Source organism: Pyrus communis, chromosome 15 (genome assembly GCF_963583255.1).
Source record: "Pyrus communis chromosome 15, drPyrComm1.1, whole genome shotgun sequence".
Taxonomy (NCBI): domain Eukaryota; kingdom Viridiplantae; phylum Streptophyta; class Magnoliopsida; order Rosales; family Rosaceae; genus Pyrus; species Pyrus communis.
Genome location: NC_084817.1, coordinates 11,985,658 through 11,997,803, shown reverse-complemented (window position 1 = coordinate 11,997,803; position 12,146 = coordinate 11,985,658).

Genomic DNA, 12,146 nt, shown 5'->3' with positions numbered 1-12,146 from the left:
GAATGACTTTTGCATCTCTGTATGGCCACGAAGAATTTTTTCCACTTCCAAAGATCTTTTTCGTTCTTCATTGTGTTTTTTCAATTCCTCTAGGAGCTCGTATAATCGGCTACGTGGAGCCGGATTGGAATCTTGATAGATCATATGAACTTCGTAGTTTTAGCATTGTGTCCCATTGGGCTTGCCAAAATGTTGACCCAAAAAACTACCAAGCCTACGTGGTGCGCAGGCCGAGTAACTAATAAGCTAACTACGTCATTCGGTTGATTGCGGGGCGTGCCAACTCGTCGGCCGAGCTCCGCCGAGGAGTAAAATTTGTTGATCTTACGTTGAGTGCGTTGTTGACTTTTTTATCTTGTGACTGCGAATGAGGAAGGAACAAATCTCGGCCTTTGGATTCTTGAGTTTGAAGACAAGGCTGCTTGTTCTGCAAAGTTCACAAATCGTCGGCGCCGAATTCGGTCACAGTGATTATATTCGTGAGAGTATAAGCACATCGAATCGACACCAGACTGTATGGACACAAGTATTCAAAGATGATGTATGTCTTGATGTTGAATGTGGTTTGGTCGTCAGAATGCCGAACTCTGAATCTCACTTGTGAGTATCCAATCATACAATCACTCGGCGTTCAATGCACCAAATGTCGTAACTCGTAACACCTTACTACGCCGAGAAAGTTAATAAGATGACCTCTGTCAATAAGGATTCAGAAACCATTCTCGACCGAGACTTGGATAGGTAACCAGTCAGCCTCGACGCAGTGCTGTTTATCCAAACTGAAGGTGCTCCTCGGTCGGCTGATTCTACAGTAACAGTGTTGTTTATCCAAACTGAAGGTGTTCGCCGATTGGCTTCACAGTGTTGTTTATCCAAACTGAAGATGTGTTGGCGGAAAAAAGAAAATAAAAAATCTCAAGATGTTTGAGAGGTTTTGCGCAGGGTAGTTGTGTGTTGAATTGGAGGTCCTTTCCCCGTTGCCACTGCATCTGTATTTATAAGGATGAGTATGTGGTTCTATATGTGTTTCTCGCGAAACATCCGTAGCTAGCCACAATTTGAATCTCCCGAAGATAAGCACTTCATAAAAACTCTTGATAACCATCCCATTTAGTCGTTTAACAGTGACCCATCGTCATTGGTTATTGGATATTGGATTTGATGGAATCAAACCAATTTGCATGAACATGAAACTCTTTCTATAGCATCCTGAGGAACCATGCAATGTTAGGGCCCATGTTTGCATCCAAGTGCATGCATTGCCAAAATTGAAACATTTTAGCCCTTGTCCCTGAAGAATATGCTAATTATTAGCATAAATTTATGTGCTAATAATCATCCCAACTCGGAATATGCCGCACCATTATCTTTTTGTGATCATCAGATATCACGATTAACCAAAAGATAACCTTCATGCACGGTTAACCGACTCCAAGCATACGTCTAAATGCCGAGAATCCCAAATCAAATTGAACTGCATGCTCGCTTCTAAGTTGGAGATAAAATTTGCATCCTATTTATCCCGTATAAGAAAATTTAAAGATAATTCATATTAAAAGATAATTATTATGATAAAAACCATAGTATTATCCTTTAACAATAACGAAATTATTTGCACTTTTCCATCCAACGGTTGGGAGCTATGTTCACTTAACGGCCTTGATTGCACGGGCTGATGATGTAATTTTGGGTCCAAACGGTTATATTATGTAATATTTGAGTATATTAGAAACTTACGGATCGGGATTCTGACAATGGATCCCGAATAGGATATACAAGTTACGTGTTCTATTGATAAAAATTATGAGATGTGATTTGATAATTGTTCTAGGCGCCGATCGTTCATGACGCCTCGATATTCATGCTAGGGAGCTGTAACACGGACCTCAAGTGAGTGGGTCTTTTTCCTTTTTATAGTAAATACACACACACGCACACCTTACTGTTTTCCAGAATTGTTTTAAATTGATTTTGCATAGCATGCCATGATTTAAATGTGTTATATTTAAATATTGCATTGTGATGAGATTTGTGGTTATGCCAAATGATCATACAGAGGCACAGATAAGTTCAGGTAAGTTATTATGTGATTGAAATGGTTGAATTATATGAGCATGCATATATTCATTTAGAGCTTATCATCGCTGTACCCAAGTGTTAGTGCTCCTGCCCTGGCCCAGGGCACAACATTCACGTGATCGTTCACCTCCCGCACCGCACGCTCGCCTTGGATCCAAGTTAGGTGCTAGCTTGTCATACATGTCACATTAGGTGACTCCGACTCGTAGGTGACCCACGCATAGTGTTAGCTTTCACATGATCGTAGCACTAAAGTGTACATATTTATACCCAGCTTGTCGTATAGGTCACACTAGGTGACTCTGACTCATGTGCTAGCATAGACTGATGAGTAATAGGTCCAGTCGTACAAGTCACATCAGGTGACTCTAACTGGTATCTTAGTTTAGACTGATCTCACACCTGGCTTACATTTATTATTACTGAGATATTGTGGCATGGCATGCTTCTATTTTTACTGCACCTATGCATTCATTTTTCGTAGCTACGTAGTATTATTTTCTGGAAACTATACGGGTTTTACGGCGAAGGGTTATAACACTTTCAAAAGGTTTTTATTAAAACTTTATTTTCAAGCCCACTCACCTTTGTTTTTCGCCCATCCAGGTTCTAGTGGTAGAGTTTTTGTACCAACGAGGATTATTGGTGAATCTTGGGGTAGACAATTACTATCGATGGTATAATTCTCACCCTATTTTACTGCACTGTACTTATGCTCTGTCATCACGTGTGAAATGGGTCCATACCCGCTCACCGTGCACTCTTGTATTTAGGCACTTTTTAGGTTTAAATTTATTCACATCTTCCACAATCAATACACTTTATGGCTTCGTCACTTTCCAGGTGTCGGCTAACACAGCTCGATTCGGAGTCCTAGTGGATATCCCATGCACTCTTGTACTTAGGCACTTTTAGATTTGTGGTTGTAACTCATGTATATATATAGAAAAATTCCATCTCTTCTAGTTTTATACATGCCTAAAATTTTTGGTTCAGTTTGTTAGATATAGGAATCCATCGAAACCCTGGTTCCATTAATATGAATCATGAGTTTTTAAGCAAAGATGTTTCCTAATATCATATGCTTCCACATGAATTTCCCAAGCATCATGAATAAATGAAAATATATTGTTGCCTATGATGTCGATGGTAACAAAATCAAGTTTTGCTAAGTTCACCATTTTCTTATTTCAAAAAGGAAGAAATTCAGGTATGATGAAACTTACGATAATTAATTCATACCACATAAACACATGTTTACACAAAAATGTTAAACTTCAAGTTAAAATTATTTATATTTTGAAATTCAGGTCAAAACATTATTCATATGTACTTGAAATTATTCTTGGTATCCACATCGTTAGAACCTTTAGGTTCATATGTTTGGAATTCAAGCCTATATTTAATCTGTACATGAATTAAGGAACTTATGATCCTCATTTACATGAATTAAGGAACTTCTGGCCCTCATTTAATAGTATATGGACTGGGGTGCTTAATGGCCATTATGTGACAGCCCGTCTCGAATTATTTGTATCGTAGGTGTGAAATGACAATTTTGCCCTTGGTTGTTAGTTGCCATTGTGGGGTGTTGTTTAGTTGTTTCTTTTTGGGTAGTTGACTCATCTAGGACCACACACACACACATGTGGACTTTTCTCTCTCTCTTCTCTCTCGGACTCTCTTCCATTTCCATCAAAGTGTACGGATAAATTCCCATCCACCCATTTCTGGCACGGATCGTAATTAGTGTAGGTGTTTTTGGACTCCTTTCGAGCTAAGGAGTCGATCGGTGGTGGTGGTGGTTGGACATGAGACCCTCGAAAACCCAAGAACCCGAGATTCCAGTTCGAGGTACTGTTCATGCATACGTAAATACGAAGGTTTCAGAGGATTCTAAGGTTATAGTGAGCTTTCAGACACTCTCATGAAGCTCGGAAAAGCATTTTGGAAGAAATTGGACGTTGGGAAGCCCAAGTTCAGTGAGTTGCAGGTTTGGCCGAAATATCGAGGTTTCTCTAGCGAAATTCCATGAATTTGAGGGCTTGAAAGTGGTAAGGTTTTGTTCTGCTTGTTGTAAGCTTCATTTTGGTACAAATTTCAAGAAATTTGGATGAAAAACAACTAAGATATAAAGGTTTAAAGTTTTTCCCAGTTTCCGGTGACGGCGACGGCGTCCAACAACTAGCCGGAGAAGAAAGGGGAATATTCTGTTAATCTTAACGGAATATTTATAACGGTAGTTAACGGCGTCAGGTTAGTTTTAACGGAATATGCTTGATTTTGGACAGAATATTCCTTAACGCCGTTAGGGTTTCCACATGTGTGCCAGGCACGTGCCAGCGCATTTGGCTGTGCCTTGGCCGGCGTGTGGCGGCGCGTGGGTGGTCAAAAAATTATTTTAAAAATATGGAGATGTTCGTGAGGTTGAGTAGATCACGTTAATATATTCAAATACCCCATTTGAGCATTGTATGAGAAGTTATTACCTAGTTTTGGTTATGTGCTTTAAATTGACGTTTTTATAGTTGTTTCGCATATAGGTGAGACCTATCATGAAGACGAGCGCAGAATTAGTGGTTATGTGAGATGCATTGAGAGCTCATAAACCTGTACCCCGATGTTAGTGCTCCCGCCCAGAGTTAGGGCACAGTCCTTCACGTGATGTTCACCTCCTACACCACACGATCTTGGATCCAAGTTAGATGCATAGTCTTGTCATACAAACCACTGATAGGAGCATATTCATGCGACTTAAATGGCTTGTTCTCGTGCATTTACGTAAGTGTGGCGGTATTTGATAGGAGCATATTCATGCGACTTAAATGGCTTGTTCTCGTGCATTTACGTTATGTTTCTCTCGTTATTTTAGTCCTTTATGCTTCTTTTGTGTGTTTTCAGGTTCTAAGGGCCTAGGGAGCAAGAAAGTGCATTTTGAGGCCATTTGGAGCATTTTTGGGCATGGATTGGATAGCTTATCCATGAAGCCAAGAGGATGGACGAATTTGAAGGCCTTGTATGCACTTGAAGACACAAAACAATGGCTCTAGCCCAATCAAACACATTATGCCATACAAACCAACCTATTTTAGGCCCATTCTATGTACTTAAACCCTAGCCCTTTAAACTAATTCATTTATCACTTATCAAACCATTCACTTATCACTCACCACATATCATTCACTTATCACTTAACATATCATTCATTTATTTCACTTCCATACTCCTCTTAATTCCACATGCATTCTCACACATGCACATCATTCACTCACATTTCCACCATTCATTCTTTATTCCTTTCCAAACATCTCACATGCATTTCCACCTTCCTACTTCATCATTTCACCACATTCTCCCTCTTTAACTCACATGCATTCATCATAATTCACAACACAAAACAACTTCATTGCCGTGGGTTCCCATTTCCTTTCCAAACATCTCACATGCATTTCTTCATTATTTCCTAACCCTACATGCATTATTTATTGCATCTTCACATGCATTCACACACACTTTACACATTCAAACCGTGAGCTCCCATTCCTATATGCCATTTTCAGATTTCCACCCACTAACCTAGTCATCAACACATGCACTTCCACCTTTCATCCACAATGATTCATGATTCATTCACTTTGCATCCTTTAAATCACATACTTTTCCATCATTAATTAGCCACTTGCATCTTAAACAAACAACCATATGTTCCCTCCACTACTCCTATAAATACCCTTGCATTCATTCATTCAAGAACATCTCATTCCATTGTAGATACCACAACACAAACACTCCATTCCTTCTCTAGCCGTGAGTTTCTCTCCATTTTCTGCACCATTTTCTCCACCACTCCTCACCTATTTCCATAATTCCCCACTCCATTCCACACTTCCATCCCCCCAAACCAACTATCTTTAGACCTTGTGCTACAATAAAGAGGAAGAGAAGAGGGCCTAAACGTTCATACAATTCAAGTTTGAGTTGTTGGAATGTTTAGGCGTTTCTTTGATTTCAATGTTTAATTTCAATTCTCTTTGTTTTGTATGAGGAACTAAACCCCCCTTTAGCTAGGGGGGGATTCGAAATATATGTTTATGCTTGCATTTTGATTTGATTACTTCTAATTGCGTTTCATAAGTTGTGGATTCAATTTGTTTAACCGTTTGATTGATAACTTATTTATGTATGTTTATTAAGAATGCGCGCTTAATTTTCATGCATGAATATGACGCTAGAATATAAGTGAGTTTCACCTAATCGTTATGAACTTATATTCACAAGTAGTGGAGGTTGCTTATAAACAATCGCGTTAAACGAATTCTTGGCATAAGTTTCATGCAATCATAGTAACGAATGCCTCGTCAACACTTATAGTTTTCATGATGCTTAATGATTCTTGCTTGTTTCTCTATTATGCAATTCATGTAGGGAACTTGTGAGGAATGCTTTGGGTTGTCGTATGCAATCATCCAATTCATTAACTTAAGGAAAACTTGACGGTTAATTTAAGCGGACCTAATTAACCCGGGGTGTTGAGAATTCATGGTTTATTGAAATGCAATTGGAAATCATTTTATTATGCAAGTGTAACATGTATGGAGATGAACCCCTTAGCTAGCCATACCATCCATTCATTTCCGTCAATTTCATATTTACAATTTGTTTTCTTTACAATCTATCCATTTTAGTTTAAATTCGTCAAAGATCAATCCCCCCATATTTCGTTAAAGTCTTAGTCTTAATCTTTTTTATTTTTAGTTTTGAATTCTTCGAGTTTAGTATAGCATTTTAGTTTGAGTTTTTAAAAGCATTTTGAGTCTTTTGATTTGTTTTAGTGTTTTAATTTTTAGTTTTGCTTTCTTCGAGCATTAAATAGTGTTTTATATTGTATTTTTATGTTTTTAAGTCAATTTAGAAGGTTTTAGCAAGCCCTCCTAATCCCCGGTCTAGAACGATCCCTCACTTATCCATTCTACTACAATTGTCAAACGAGGGTTTAATTTGAGTGTCAAGTAATTCTCGCATCAACCACCATAGGTGGTTCCGATTCATAGGTGACTCGCGATTATTTGTATAGTCTTCACGTGATCGTAGCACTTGAGCGTATTTATTTACACCGAGTCCTGTTGTACATATCACTTTAGGTGGTTCTGACTCATGTGCAGGTATAGTTGTTAAGATGTGGATTTGAGCTCTAGATTCAGCCGCACAGGTCACGTTAGGTGACTCCGGTTGATATATCATTTGCATTGATTAACATTACCTGGTTACTTACATCTTATGTTGAGATATTCGATATGGCATATTTACGAATGTTGTTATTCTGATCATGATTTCGATAAATATATATATATATATATATATATATATTCATATATTCTATTTTCTAGGAAATTATACAGGTTTTACGGTGAGGGGTTAGAAATTTTGAGAAATGAAATGATTTTGAAAAGCTTTGTTTTTGCCCACTCACACTTTCTGTTTTGCGCCTCTCCAGGTTTTAGGTAGAAGTGTTTTGGTGGCTCATGAGGACTTTGACGGTGGTTCTGACAGAACATCACAAATGTAGGATCACCCTTGGGTGTTGTGTAATTAGTATTCGTCCTACTGGATTGCATTTAGGTTTTTTGTGCTTTGATTATGTTTATCACACTTAGCCTTACACTAGCGTATTACTTTAACTAGTTTATCTAGTAGTTTGGTTTTTATTTGTTCATAATTGTTTTATTAATTATACTCCTGCATTGTGCAATGGCTACGTCACTTTCACGTGACGGCCAGCACGCCTTGATTTCGGTCGGGGTGTGTCAGTTTGGTATTAGAGCCTAGGTGCGGTAGTCCTGCATTGTTTGTTAGTGTTCTAATTGTTTTGGTGTCTTTTGTCAGAACTATGCCGCCTCGTAGGGAACCACGTCGCTCAGCTAAGCCTAGTTTCCCCGATATAGCTCAGTTGGGGGAAGCTATTACTACTGCTATTCAGTCTACGCTTCGCCCTCCTCAGAGGACTCATCTGGAGACCATGTATAATTTAAAGCTGGATAAGTTTGAGGGTCATGAAGGATATGATGGAGCAAAGTGGTGGCTTGAGCATGTTGAAAAGACTTTTCGAGTGTTGCAAAGTCAAGGGAATCTTCCTTCTGAAAGGTGGGTAGAGACGACTTCATGGTTCTTAGGTAAAGAATCGGCATCCTGGTGGGGATAGGAGATTTGTCATTTGACCCCAAAGGAAGTTGCTGACTGGGAAATGTTTAAATGGTTGTTTCGGAAAAGGTTTGTCCCCCCTGAGTATATTGATCGCAAGAAGCAAAAATTTACTAATTTGAAGCAGATGAAGTTGACGGAAAATGAGTACTACAGAAGATTCACTGATTTGTCTCGTTATTATCTGGAAGTTGCTATTAATCTGGTTGAGATGCTTCGTCGTTTCAGATTGGGTACTAAGAAGAAATGGCATTCTATAGCGACCACTACTCCTTGCGATACTTATCAGGAGTTCTATGAGATTTTGTTACGGATTGAGGATTCTGAGAATATGCCTAGTGAGAATGAAGAAGAAGAAAATGATGGCAATCAAAAGAAAGATGATAAAGGTAAAGGTCAAGCATCTTAAGGACCTCGCAAGACCCAGAGCTTTAAGCGAAGTGGAGCCAGTTCGAGTTCTTCCAGAGGAGGTTTTAGTGCCACTGGTCAGGGAAAAGGTGGTAGATTATCTAGGGGTCCTAGAGGCCAGAGATAAGGGGATGCTGGTAGAGGAAGAGCTCTGTTGTGCTGCAGATGTAACAATAGACATTTGGGAGAGTGTAGGAGAGGCATCAGTGGATGTTTTACTTGTGGGCAAATGGGACATAGAGCTGTAAGTTGTCCTCAGAATCAGTAGAGGCCCCAACAACATTTCTTACCACCACCAGTGCCGATCCAGCAAGTTCCAAGGTCTAGTAGTTTTGGTCAGATGGGTTGTGGTGATGCTTACCATTATCAGGGTGACGCTGCTCCTTATGCTCCAAGACAATATCAGTATCCCCAGGATCCATATTATCATAGTGGGTATCCTCAGTATTCTGGAGGTTATATGCCGTATCCTACCATTCCAACGAGTGGATCTCAATGGTACCAGGAAGGACAACCCCAGCAAGGAAAGATCGTTTCTACTAGTACAGGATCTTCAAGGCAGTCTGGTCAGCCTAGTCAGGGGTGTAATATGCAGAGTTGAGGTGGTCAAACTAACAGAGGTCGTGATGGACGACAACAGACCCAAGGGCGTATCCACAATATTTCTCTGCATGATGCTCAGAATAATCCTGACTTGATCATGGGTACGTTAAATATCCTTGGTTATTTTGCTAGAGTAATTATTGATTGTGGTGCTACATATTCTGTTATTTCCCATACATTTGCTCAAGTGACGCAACCTCACCCTACATCTCTGGGGTATGATTTAGAGTTTGTTATGCCTAGAAGGGAGAGATGTTATGTCGATTGTGTGTATCCAAGATGTCCAGTGATGGTGGAGGACATAGTTATGCTAGCTAACCTTATCCCGTTAGATATTGTTGATTTTGATGTGATTTTGGACACAGATTGGTTGCATTATAATCATGCCAATATAGATTGCTACGGGAGAACAGTTACTTTCCATCGTCCTGGATTACCTGTGGTTACTTTTGTGGGTGAGCAGAGTGGGGTGAGACATGGCGTTATTTCTACTGTGAGAGCAAAAAGGCTATTATCAAAAGGTTGCTAGGGATACTTAACTCATGTGGTACTGAATGATGTTATTCCTCGTAGCGTAGAGGACATAAGGGTAGTCAGGCATTTTCGTGATGTATTCCATGATGATTTACTTGGATTACCGCCAGACCAAGATGTGGAGTTCACTATTGATTTGCTTCCAGGTACAAATCCTATATCCTTGACTCTTTATCGAATGGCTCCTGCTGAGTTGAGGGAATTGAAAATTCAGTTGCAAGAACTAGTGGATAAAGGTTTTATTCATCCTAGTACTTCACCCTGGGGAGCTCCAATGTTGTTTGTGAGGAAGAAAGACGGGACTTTGAGGCTATGCATTGATTACCGGCAATTGAATCGGGTAACAATTAAAAAACCGTTATCCATTGCCGCATATAGATGATTTGTTTGATCAACTTCGAGGTGTCTGCGCATTTTCTAAGATTGATTTGAGGTCTGGTTATTACTAGTTGAAGATTAGTAGTAAGGATGTCCTTAAGATAGCTTTCAGGACTCGTTATGGTCATTACGAGTTTCTGGTAATGCCATTTGGATTAACGAATGCACCAGCAGCTTTTATGGATTTGATGAAATGAGTATTCCACCCATATTTGGACAGGTTTGTCATTGTCTTTATTGACGATATCCTGGTATACTTTCAGTCTAAATCTGAGCATGTTCGACATCTTACTTTGGTGTTGAAAAGATTGAGGGAACACCAATTGTATGCTAAGTTTAGCAAGTGCCAATTTTGGTTAGATCAAGTGGCATTTTTGGGACACGTCATATCTGCTCAAGGTATTTTGGTGGATTCTCAAAAGGTAGCAGCCATAGAGAATTGGGAACAGCCACGAATCATCACAGAGGTACGGAGTTTTCTTGGCTTAGCAGGATATTACCGACGGTTTGTAAATGATTTTTTCGTGATTCCTTTACCACTGACGAGGCTAACTAGGAAGGACGTTAAATTTGAGTGGGATGATAATTGTGAGCAGTGTTTCTAGCAATTAAAGTATTGTCTTACTCAAGCACCTGTTTTGGCATTCCCAGATGATAGTGGTAATTTCGAAATCTACAGTGATGCTTCCTTGAATGGTCTGGGTTGTGTGCTAATGCAACATGGTAGGGTGATTGCTTATGCTTCACGACAATTAAAGCCTTATGAGATGAATTACCCTACGCATGATTTGGAGTTAGCAACCATTATTTTTGCCTTGAAGATGTGGAGACATTATCTTTATGGAGAAAAATGTAAGATTTTCACGGATCATAAGAGTCAATATCTCTTCACTCAGAGGGATCTTAATCTTCGACAGCGGAAATGGTTGGAACTGCTTAGTGATTATGATTGCACGATTGATTATCACCATGGTCGTGCGAATGTGGTAGCTGATGCACTTAGTAGAAAATCTCAGGGCCGTATTAATGCGTTGTACACTAGTCGTGTTCCTCTTCTGGCAGACTTGAGGTCAACTGGAGTGTGGTTAGAGGTAGAAGATCGGGAGGAAGCCTTACTTGCTAATTTTCAAGTTAGGCCAATTTTAATTGATCGTGTACTTGAAGCCCAGATGGTTGATGAAGAGACCCAGGAAATAATTCAAGCAAGGAATAAGGGAAAAAAGAAAGACTTCAAAATTCGAGAGTATGATGGCATGCTTATGCAGAAGAGTAAAATGTATGTGCCGAATAATTTGGAATTAAAGAAAGCAATTCTTGATGAAGTGCATATCTCAGCTTATGCAATGCATCCAAGTGGTACTAAAATGTATCATACCATTCGACCATTTTATTATTGGCTGGGTATTAAAATAGAGATAGCTAAGTATGTGAGTAGGTGTGCCATTTTTCAACAGGTTAAAGTTGAAAGGAAGAAGTCATTTGGGTTGCTGCAACCGCTTCTCGTTCCAGAGTGGAAATGGGAAAACATTACTATGGATTTTGTGTACAAGCTTCCTCGTACACATAACGATTATGATGGCATTTGGGTGATAGTTGATCGGCTTACTAAATCAGCACATTTTATTCCAGTGAGGGAAAAGTATCCATTAAGCCGATTAGCGGAATTATTCATATTGAAGATTGTGAAGTACCATGGAGTTCCATTGAGTATTGTCTCGGATCGTGACCCTAGATTTACTTCTAAATTTTGGGTGGTTTTTCAGGAAGTTTTGGGTTCGAGATTACTCTATAGTACGGCGTATCATCCTCAGATAGACGAACAATAAGAGATGACCATTCAGACGTTGGAGGATATGTTGAGATCTTTGGTGTTGCAGTTTGGTGATGTTTGGCACAAGTGGTTAGATTTAATGGAATTTGCCTACAACAAGAGCTTTCATTCAAGT